The 9,557-nt window shown below is 38.3% G+C and overlaps 1 pseudogene; it reads right to left on the bottom strand.

Moving 5' to 3' along the window:
• Nucleotides 1-339: 339 nt before the first annotated feature.
• Nucleotides 340-556, bottom strand: LOC123814565 (annotated as a pseudogene).
• Nucleotides 557-9,557: the final 9,001 nt, after the last annotated feature.

Here is a 9,557-nt window from a genome sequence, read left to right as displayed (position 1 = left end):
GCCCGCCTTCCCCCAGAAATTTCTCTACCACTTGTTAGCTCTCAAACTGGAACAGTGTAGGGGTAACACTGGACTCCACCTTGATTGAAAGAACACCATCTCAGAGGCCTAACTATGACTCCTTGCTTTCAGTAAAATTCTGTAGTTGAAACTAACCTAACCACATAATGAAAGGAAAGAATGCATGATGATAACATCTTTTTTTAAGGTTTCAAATGTAGTTTGTTTCTTTAATCATGTGATATTTTAATGTGTGCATAGTGCTTTCACTTGGCATCAATTATGAGTTGGTATTGAGACAATTCATTATTACATAAGCTGGGTTGACTACTGAACTCTCTATTCCTTTAGGGTGACTCTGCCAAGAGGGGACAGGTTCCATTCTATTCCAATTTGTATTGCTGTTTATGCCCCTGTAGCAACACAAAAAGTGGCTCTACTAACTATTACAACATCACCATATTTGTCATGGAAATCAGGTGAATCTGCCTTGCCATCATTTTCTGGATGCTTTGAACTAGGAGGCAACTTAGCATGTTTTGGCCAATGGAAACATTGTGAGGCTGAAGACAGAATTGCAGCAACTGCAGCTGCTGGTTTATTGGAACTTCACATCAAGTACCCTCACAAAGAACCCTGAAAAACCAATAACACCTTTCTTAATATCATGTTCTGAAAAATACAGTAGTCATTTTGGCAATTAAATGGTAACAAGGATATGTATGCAAGCATTATTTTATAGCCTCACTGACCAATGGGAAACAACTTGTGATCATGGCAGGCTCAACTGCCACCAGATAATGATCATGTGACAACTGATCATTCCCAAGCCCCACAACCACCCTAAGACATCTGTGTGAGCCATCCACAAGAACCCTTCAGGGAGCTAGACTTCCCTTTTCTGGTCAACTCCCTTGTGCCCAAGCTCTTTTCAAAAAATTCTGTCTGATTGATCTTATATTGAGTTCAGTGCTCATTTTTATGACACTGAGACTCAAGAACCTGGTACTCAAGGCCTATTCAAAGTCCAGTAACAAAACCTTGGGTAAGCCACTTAATGTGTTAGAACCTCCACCTCCTTGTCAGTTATATGTATTAAATGAGATATATACCAAAGATACTCATTAATTTTAGTTTCTTCTGTTACTGTTGCATTCAGGTTTGATCAGTACCTCCATGAAGTTAGAATATAGATAGTTTTGGGTGAGGAAGGACCAAAGGGAAGGTAAAGAAAGAGTCCCTTTATTTCATACTTACGTTTTAAAGCCAAAGTAAGTTAATGATGTAACAGAAGAGTGATGCAATCATATCCATTGTTAGAATTAGATCTTGATGCTCCCTGGAATATGGTCTGGAAGAAAATACTGTATGTTCTTCCCATCCATCTGGAATCCATTGAGATTCCATTTTGGTTGCCTAAGCCAGTGATGGTGAGGAATGGAAAGAGAAGGAATGCTGCCATATCTGCATGTGGTAGTCACCTGAGGCATGGGCCATCCCAAGAGGTGCAGGACTTTGGTGGAGTAGCTGTGGGGAGGTCTCTGGGAACTCAAGAGCCTCATCAAAGGAACCATGGGCTGAGTTAAGAAGTAAGGAGGCCTTCCTTCAAAAGGATCATAATGCTCTGGTGAAGGAACTACTGCCTTAGTAAAGGTCAGGGACAGAAATTCAAGATGTGTCCCTTTTTCCTGTACCTTGCAAGCCCACAGAAGATCTAGAGACCTACTCCTAATCTCAGCAAGTAGAGCTGGACCAGATGTCATTATAAGAATTTTTTAAAATACGGCTTTATGTTTTTTTCACTCTAAGTAACATAATATGATGCATACACATTCTAACAGATTAAAAGAAAAGAGATGACTTTATTCAGTTGCTTCCTCTACTCTTACCTATCAAGCTCTTCTTGAAAGGACTGCATATCCACACTCCATATCAGCAAGGGTCCTTCAGGAAACAGGTGGCACACAGGAATCGGGGTAATTCAAAGAGGGTTTAATGAAGGAATTATTTATAAGTGTGTGGCAGGGTGAAAAAAACCCACAAGGAATAGTGCAGTCCCCTGAGGCTGTTATCATCTTAAGAAACATCAGAAACTTGAGTTGGTGTATTTCAGAGTTGTAAAATAATGTACTTAAACATTCCTGCAGGTTATTATATCTATGATATGAGATATGAAGGATTCACTTCAGATATGTATTAAAAATGTTTTAAGAATATATATGTATCTCCTTTTTCATAAGTTAAGTTGAGGACCTTGGTAATTTAGATCAATTTATTAAATAATTGTTTCACTGTGATGGGAGTTTTCCCTTCTGAGGATATACCTTGTGTTTTATCCCTACGTTAATTTTTTCTCCATATTTAGTTGAGAGGAGTATATGATGAATAATAATTTAAGATAAGCATTAATTAATATAATCTAAATATATCTGCACAGTTTGAGATTTAAGAAGATTTAGTGGGAAATAACTTGACACATTAATGAATTATTTAAGGGAGAGGAAGAGAAGCCAGTGCATTTACTTCTCTCTTCTCCTTAACATTTCTAAGTTTTTCTTATTCCAAGTCCTATCTAAGAAATTCATATATCTCCTAACCCCCCAATTTATCTTTCATATATTTGGTACCCCAGTTGACATTTCTCTCAATTGTTATAAAGTAATGTGCCCTTTTAAACCACTTTTACCTCATTTTGTTTTGTTTTATTTTTTGATCCTCTTTACTGGATGGCTTCATCTGTAAGGTCCTGTTTTCAGTTTTATCTTTATTGATCTTCCTCTTTCTTATTGATCTGGTCTTTCATTCATTACATGTGATGTATTTGGGGATGATAAAGATAATTAACTGTTGAAAACAAAGTCATTGATTTAGCCCTAGAAGGCAGGAAGAACAGGAGGAAAAAGTTTAACTTGATTTCAATTGCAGGGTCCACTCTGTCGATGAGTAAAGTGCAGGCATGAACTCAAAGGGTCTGTGAGTGTGAACACTGCAGTACCAGGCAGAGGTGCAAGGACCCTGGAGGGTGGTGAGACTGCCATTCCTGGAGGATGTTACTGTGGTATTCACCCCTGTGTGCAGCTCCCCAGACACCTGGGTGCCAGTTCTGGCTTTGTCAGTAAATTGCTCTGATTTTTCCCCTGGAATTTCCTTCCTATTATAAAGACAGATGTATGCAGAATCTGGTGTCTGAACAAAATTATCTTTTATGCCCTTTTAACCTTACATTCAATGGCACAAAACAAATTCACGGTTAAGACAGCATAATGCTTTTTAAGGAGCTTGCATTTCACATTCTTGTTTACTTAAGCTATTTGGTTTTAAAACTAAATAAGCTTTTAAAAATTGAAAATGTGAATAGACACATAACCGAAGATATTTCTGCATGGATGTACAGTGCAGCACTGCCCATAAAAAGAAGGATGAAAATCAGCCAAAATATGCATCACTAGAAGGCTAATATTCATTCATAATTGAAACAGAAAAATGTTATGCAAGTATTAAAATAAATGTGTTGTGCTGCCATATAAACATCTCCGAGATATATTTAATGAGGAAAGAAAAAAGTGGTAGACCAATTAATATAGATTAATCTCCTTTTGTGTAAAGTAGGAAAAACCTGTGCTTACATATATTTGCGTATGCATACAAGTGGAACTAGGGGTGTGTGGGGGGGGGACCAAGGTCTTTGGAACTGCCCAAATTTTTATTAGATGCATGTATTACTTTGTTGTTTACAAGAGTGTAACAAAGGCTTCTTTGCAGGCAAGTACTTCAGGTTGAGCAAGGTAGGCTTTAGAGGAAAGGCCTGGTGTAGGGTATTGGAGACCAGCAAGGTGAGGAGGCCACCAGGTGGGTGTGGGCAGATGTGGGGAATCAGAACCCAGGCCATGTGACAATGGCATCCATGAATTTTGAAGGCTGACCGCAGGGTGTGAAGTCTAAGTGGGGTGAGGACAAATCCTTGCCAAGACGCAGCCTGGTGTCAAAGCCCATGCAGAAGAGGATATGGGTGCCATGGGGTGGGGATGACTTCTTAGTGTGGACTGAGGAAGGGACCCATGTATGGGGTGATCTGGCATGGGGTGTCAAACCCCAAATGGGGTGAAAATGGCTGTCATGCAAGAGTATAGCCCAACAGGGAATGTCAGAACCATGTATGTTGAGGATGCAGTGACATAGGAGAAGGAAGGGTGTTGATAGGAACTTGGTTTTGCAAAGGGGATTGATGAAATGAGTATTATAGAAACTGGTTTCACATTCTCTGAAAGGAAAATACAAATATGGAAATAGAGAAGACTGGAATGAATCCTATGATGTTGGAGTAAAATTAAATGTTTTGCTATAAATTTATAGATCTCAACATATAGATAGATATAATATCAATACATATACAGAGATAGACCCATCTATATAGGTAGATGTAAAGATTCACATATTTATATATGAATGAATGTAAATATGTGAATATATGTATGCATACACACTTATATTGACACAAAAATGAATATGTGTGTGTTTGTCCTCCCTAGCTTTGTCCACTGAGAAGTCTGGCAAGCAATAACACTCCAATACCAGTGAGCACAGCTAGCACCCAAATCTTGGCTTCATCATATCATTCTCCACTAAAATGAATCAGAGCTTCTTACAAGAATGGCTGACTCCAAGACTGGGCGGGCAAGTAGAAGAAGATGAACCTGGAATATCTTGTGCCAGAAATCAAGTGCTCAAAGAATGATGGGGGCCTGTCAGCTCAGAAGTACTCCCATGGCAGAATCTGGGATAAATTAAAAGCCAAAATAAGTAAGGATAGTGACAGATTAAGACCCATTGAATAAAACAGGAAACTCAATATCATACTGATAAAAGTCAATGAATAAATTAAAAGCTGATGAAGAATGAGAGATTTATGTCATTTCAAAGTATCTCCTTCAACTAGTTATAAATTACAAAGGGAAGAAGAGCAACTTTACAGTGGATAAGTTCAGCAGAGGCCCTCTTATCCAAGTAATCTAAGTGAATATCATCAGTAAGGGATTAACAGAAATCACGTGACATCTGACAGATGCAACGAACACAGTACAATGTCCCTTTGCCAAAGACTCATAACCTGAGTCTAATCATGAGGAAACATCAAACACAAATTGAGAGAGAATCAACAAAACAGCTCCTGTAATCTTTAAAAGTGTCAAAGTTAATAAAGGGGAACTGTTCCAGACCAAAAAAAAAACAAAAAAACTAAAGAGACATTATGACTAGATACAACATTTCATTGTTAACTGAGTCATTTTGCTATAATGGTCATTATTGGGGAAACTGGAGAAACTTGAATATGGTTTGAGGATTAGATATCAGCAATATGTCAATATCAATTTCCCAATTTTGTGTAGGTATTATGATTATATAAAAGAATGTTCTTGTTTACAGGAAATATACTCTGTGGCCATCAGTATGGGGCCAGCAATTTATTTTCAAATGGTTCAAGAAAAAACATTCTTATACTGTACTTGCAACTCTTGTAAGTTTAGGAGAGTTTTAGAATAAATACACTTCAAAACCAAGGCAATGAAAGGAGACCCAGTGGGACATTTCATAATACTCAAGGGAAGAATCCATCAAGAAGACATAAACATTGTAAATATATATGCACCCAACATAGGAGCACCCAAATACATAAAGGAAATATTGGAGGACTTCAAGAAAAATATTGACAGCAACACAATTATAGTAGGGGATTTTAACACCCCACTGTCAAAAATAGATAGATCTTCCAAACAAAATATCAACAAAGATATTGTGGCATTGAACAATGCCCTGGATGAAATGGACTTAACTGATATATATAAGCCCTTCATCCCAAAGAAGCAAAATACACATTATTTTCAAATGCACATGGAACATTTTCAAAGACAGACCACATGATAGGACACAAAACAAGTCTCAACAAATTCAAGAAAATTGAAATCATACCAAGCATTTTCTCTGATGACAAGGGACTGAAACTAGAAACCAACCTCAAGGAAAAAAAACACCCTCAAACTCATGGAGATTGAATAACATGCTATTAAACAATGAATGGGTTAAGAATGACATTAGGGAAGAAATCAAAACATTTCTGGAAACAAATGAAAATGAACTCATGAGACTTCCAGCCAAGATGGAAGCATAGGTAGACACACTGTGCCTCCTCTCACAACCAGGATAAGGACAACAATAATTTATAAACAGAATAACAACCAGAAGTGATAGAAAATTGAACTGTATGGAAGTTGGACAACCAAAGAGTTAAAAAAGATACATTCACACAGACCGCTAGGAGAGGCGGAGTCAGGCAGCCCCACTCAGGTCGTGGTGCAGAGAGCAGAGAGCATTGGGACTGGGTGCATAAGTCATCTGAGGTGGAGTGGCAACCAGCAGATCGAGCGAGGTGGCGATTGTGAGGCAAAACACTGTGCACAACCCAAGATTCTGGAGCTAGGAAATAGAGCCTTGGGGCACTGATTGAAAATACCTGTGGTGGTTGAGGTGCAGGGAGAGACTTCCAGCCTCACAGGACAGGTTGTTGGAAAGACCCACAGGGGGCACAAGTCCACCCACACGGGAATTGGCACCAGAAGGGTCCAGTTAGCTCAGGGGAAGGGGCAGAAGGGACAGAGATCCCATGGAGAGCTGAGCAAGCACCATTGTTCCCTCTCGGACCCCACCCAATATACAACATCACAACCCAGCAACTGGGGTGCCACGTCCTGGTGAACACCTAAGGCTCCACCCCTCATATGTAACAGGTATGACCAGACCAAAAGAAAAAAAAAGATAGCTAAAACAGAATTAAAAGCCTCAGGATCAATACTTTTAAGTGGCTGAGAGATAGCCAGCCTATCAGATACACAGTTCAAAGCACTTGTGATCAGGATGCTGACAGAATTGGTTGATTTTGGTCTTAAATTAGATGAAAAAATGAAGGCTACCATAAGTAAAATGAAGAAAAATGCACAGGGAACCAACAGTGATGGAATGAAAGCTGGGTCTCGTATCAATGGAGTGGACCAGAAGGAAGAAACAAATATGCAATCAGAAGAAAATGAACAAATAAGAATTCAAAAAAATGAGGAGAAGGTTAGGAACCTCCAGGACATCTTTAAATGTTCCAACATCCAAATTATAGGGGCACCAGAAGGAGAAAAGGAAGAGAAACAAGTGGAAAACTTATTTGAACAAATAATGAAGGAGAACTTCCCCATTCTGGCAAAGGAAATAGACTTCCAGGAAGTCCAGGAAGCTCAGAGAGTCCCAAAGAAGTTGGACCCAAGAAGAAACACACCAAGGCACATAATTACATTAGCCAAGGTAAAAATGAAGAACAGAATCCTAGAAGCAGCAAGAGAGAAGAAGACAGTAACCTACAAAGGAGTTCCCATCAGACTGTCAGCTGATTTCTCCAAAGAGATTTTGCAGGCAAGAAGGGGCTGGAAAGAAGTATTCCAGGTCATGAATGGCAAAAAGCTACATCCCAAATTGTTCTATCCAGCAAAGCTTTCATTTAGAATGGAAGGGCAGATAAAGTGCTTACCAGGTAAGGTCAAGTTCAAAGAGTTCATCATCACCAAACCCTTATTTTATGAAATGTTAAAAGGACTTATCTAAGAAAAAGAAGATAAAAAAACATGTATAGTAAAATGACAGCAAACTCACAATTATTAACAACCATACCAAAAACAAAAACAAACTAAGCAAACAACTAGAACAGGAACAGAAGGACAGAAATGGAGATCACCTGGAGGGTTAGCAACAGGGTAGTGGGAGGAGGAGATGGGGGGAAAGGTACAGAGAAAAAGTAGCATAGATGGTTGGTAGAAAATAGACAAGGGGGGGGCAAGAATAGTATGGGAAATGCATAAACTAAAGTTATGACACCTGGACATGAACTAAAGGGGGGCAATGTGGGTGGGAAAGGGTGTGTAGGGTGGAGGGGAATGAAGGGCGGGTAATGGGACAACTGTAATAGCATAATTAATAAAATATATTTTTAAAAAATAAAATAAATAAACTCACAACAACCCAAAACATATGGGACACAGTGAAGGAAGTCCTGAGAGTGAAGTTCATAGCGATACAGGCATTCCTAAAAAAGATAGAAATTTTTCAAACAAACAACCTAACCCTATGTCTACAAGAACTCGAGGAACAACAACAAAGACAGCCCAGAGCAAGCAAAAGGAAGGAAATAACCAAGATCAGAGTAGAATTAAATGACATAGAGACTAACAGCACAATTGTAAGGATCAATGAATCCAGGAGCTGGTTCTTTGAAAAGATAAATAAAACTGACAAGCCTCTAAGGAGAATCATCAGGAAAAAAAGAGAAAGGACCCAAATAAACACACACAGAAATGAAAGAGGAGAGATTACAACTGAAACCACAGAAATACAAAGGATTGTAAGAAATTACAACCAACAACTATATGCCAAGAAATTTAAAAACATAGGTGAAATGCACAAATTTGTAGAAAAATATAATGTCCCTCTCTAAAAATAAATAAGTAAAATTTTTAAAAATCATTTTAAAAAGAAAGAAAAATATAATGTCCCAAAACTCAATGAAGAAGAGTCAGAAAGTCTGAACAGACCAATAACAGCAGATGAAATTGAAGCAGTAATCAAAAAGCTCCTGACAAAAGCCCTGGGCCAGAGGGTTTCACAGGAGAATTTTACAAACCATTTAAGGATGAGCTAACCCCTATCATTCACAGATTATTTCCAGAACAAAAACAAGATGGAAGACTCCCAAACTCTTTTTATGAAGCCAACATCATCCTAATCCCAAAACCAGATAAACACAAAACAAAGAAGGAAAACTTCAGGCCAATATCCCTGATGAACATAGACGCTAAAATCCTCAACAAAATATTGGCAAACTGCATCCAACAATACATTAAAAAGATCATACACCATGACCAAGTGGGATTCATCCCAGGGATGCAAGGATGGTACAATGTTAGAAAATCAGTAAATGTAATACATCACATACACAAAATGAAAGACAAAAATCACATGATCGTATCAATAGATGCAGGAAAACATTTGATAAGGTACAGCATCAATTTATGATAAAAGCACTCAGCAAAGTGGGAATAGAGGGAACCTTCCTCAACATAATAAAGGTTATATATGAGAGACCTACAGCCAACATCATACTCTGCAAAAACTTAGAGCTTTCCCACTAAGATCAGGAACAAGACAAGGATGCCTGCTTTCACCACTCTTATTCAACATAGTATTGGAAGCCCTAGCATAGCAATCAGATAGCAGAAAAAATAAATAAATAAAAGGCATCCAAATTGGAAAGGAGGGAGCAAATCTGTCATTGTTTACAGATGGCATGATAGTATACATAGAAAATCCTATAGGCTCCACCAGAAAACTACTTGACCTAATTAGTGAATTTGGCAAAACAGCAGGATACAAAGTCAATATTCAGAAATCAAAGGCATTTTTGTACACCAACAATGAAGTATCAGAAACAGAATCAGGAAAAAAAATCCCATTTGATATAGCAGCAA

The sequence above is a fragment of the Phyllostomus hastatus genome, unplaced genomic scaffold (assembly GCF_019186645.2).
Source record: "Phyllostomus hastatus isolate PE091 unplaced genomic scaffold, TTU_PhHast_1.1 phas_contig_16, whole genome shotgun sequence".
Classification (NCBI taxonomy): Eukaryota; Metazoa; Chordata; class Mammalia; order Chiroptera; family Phyllostomidae; genus Phyllostomus; species Phyllostomus hastatus.
This window is presented reverse-complemented; position numbering and strand designations above follow the sequence as displayed.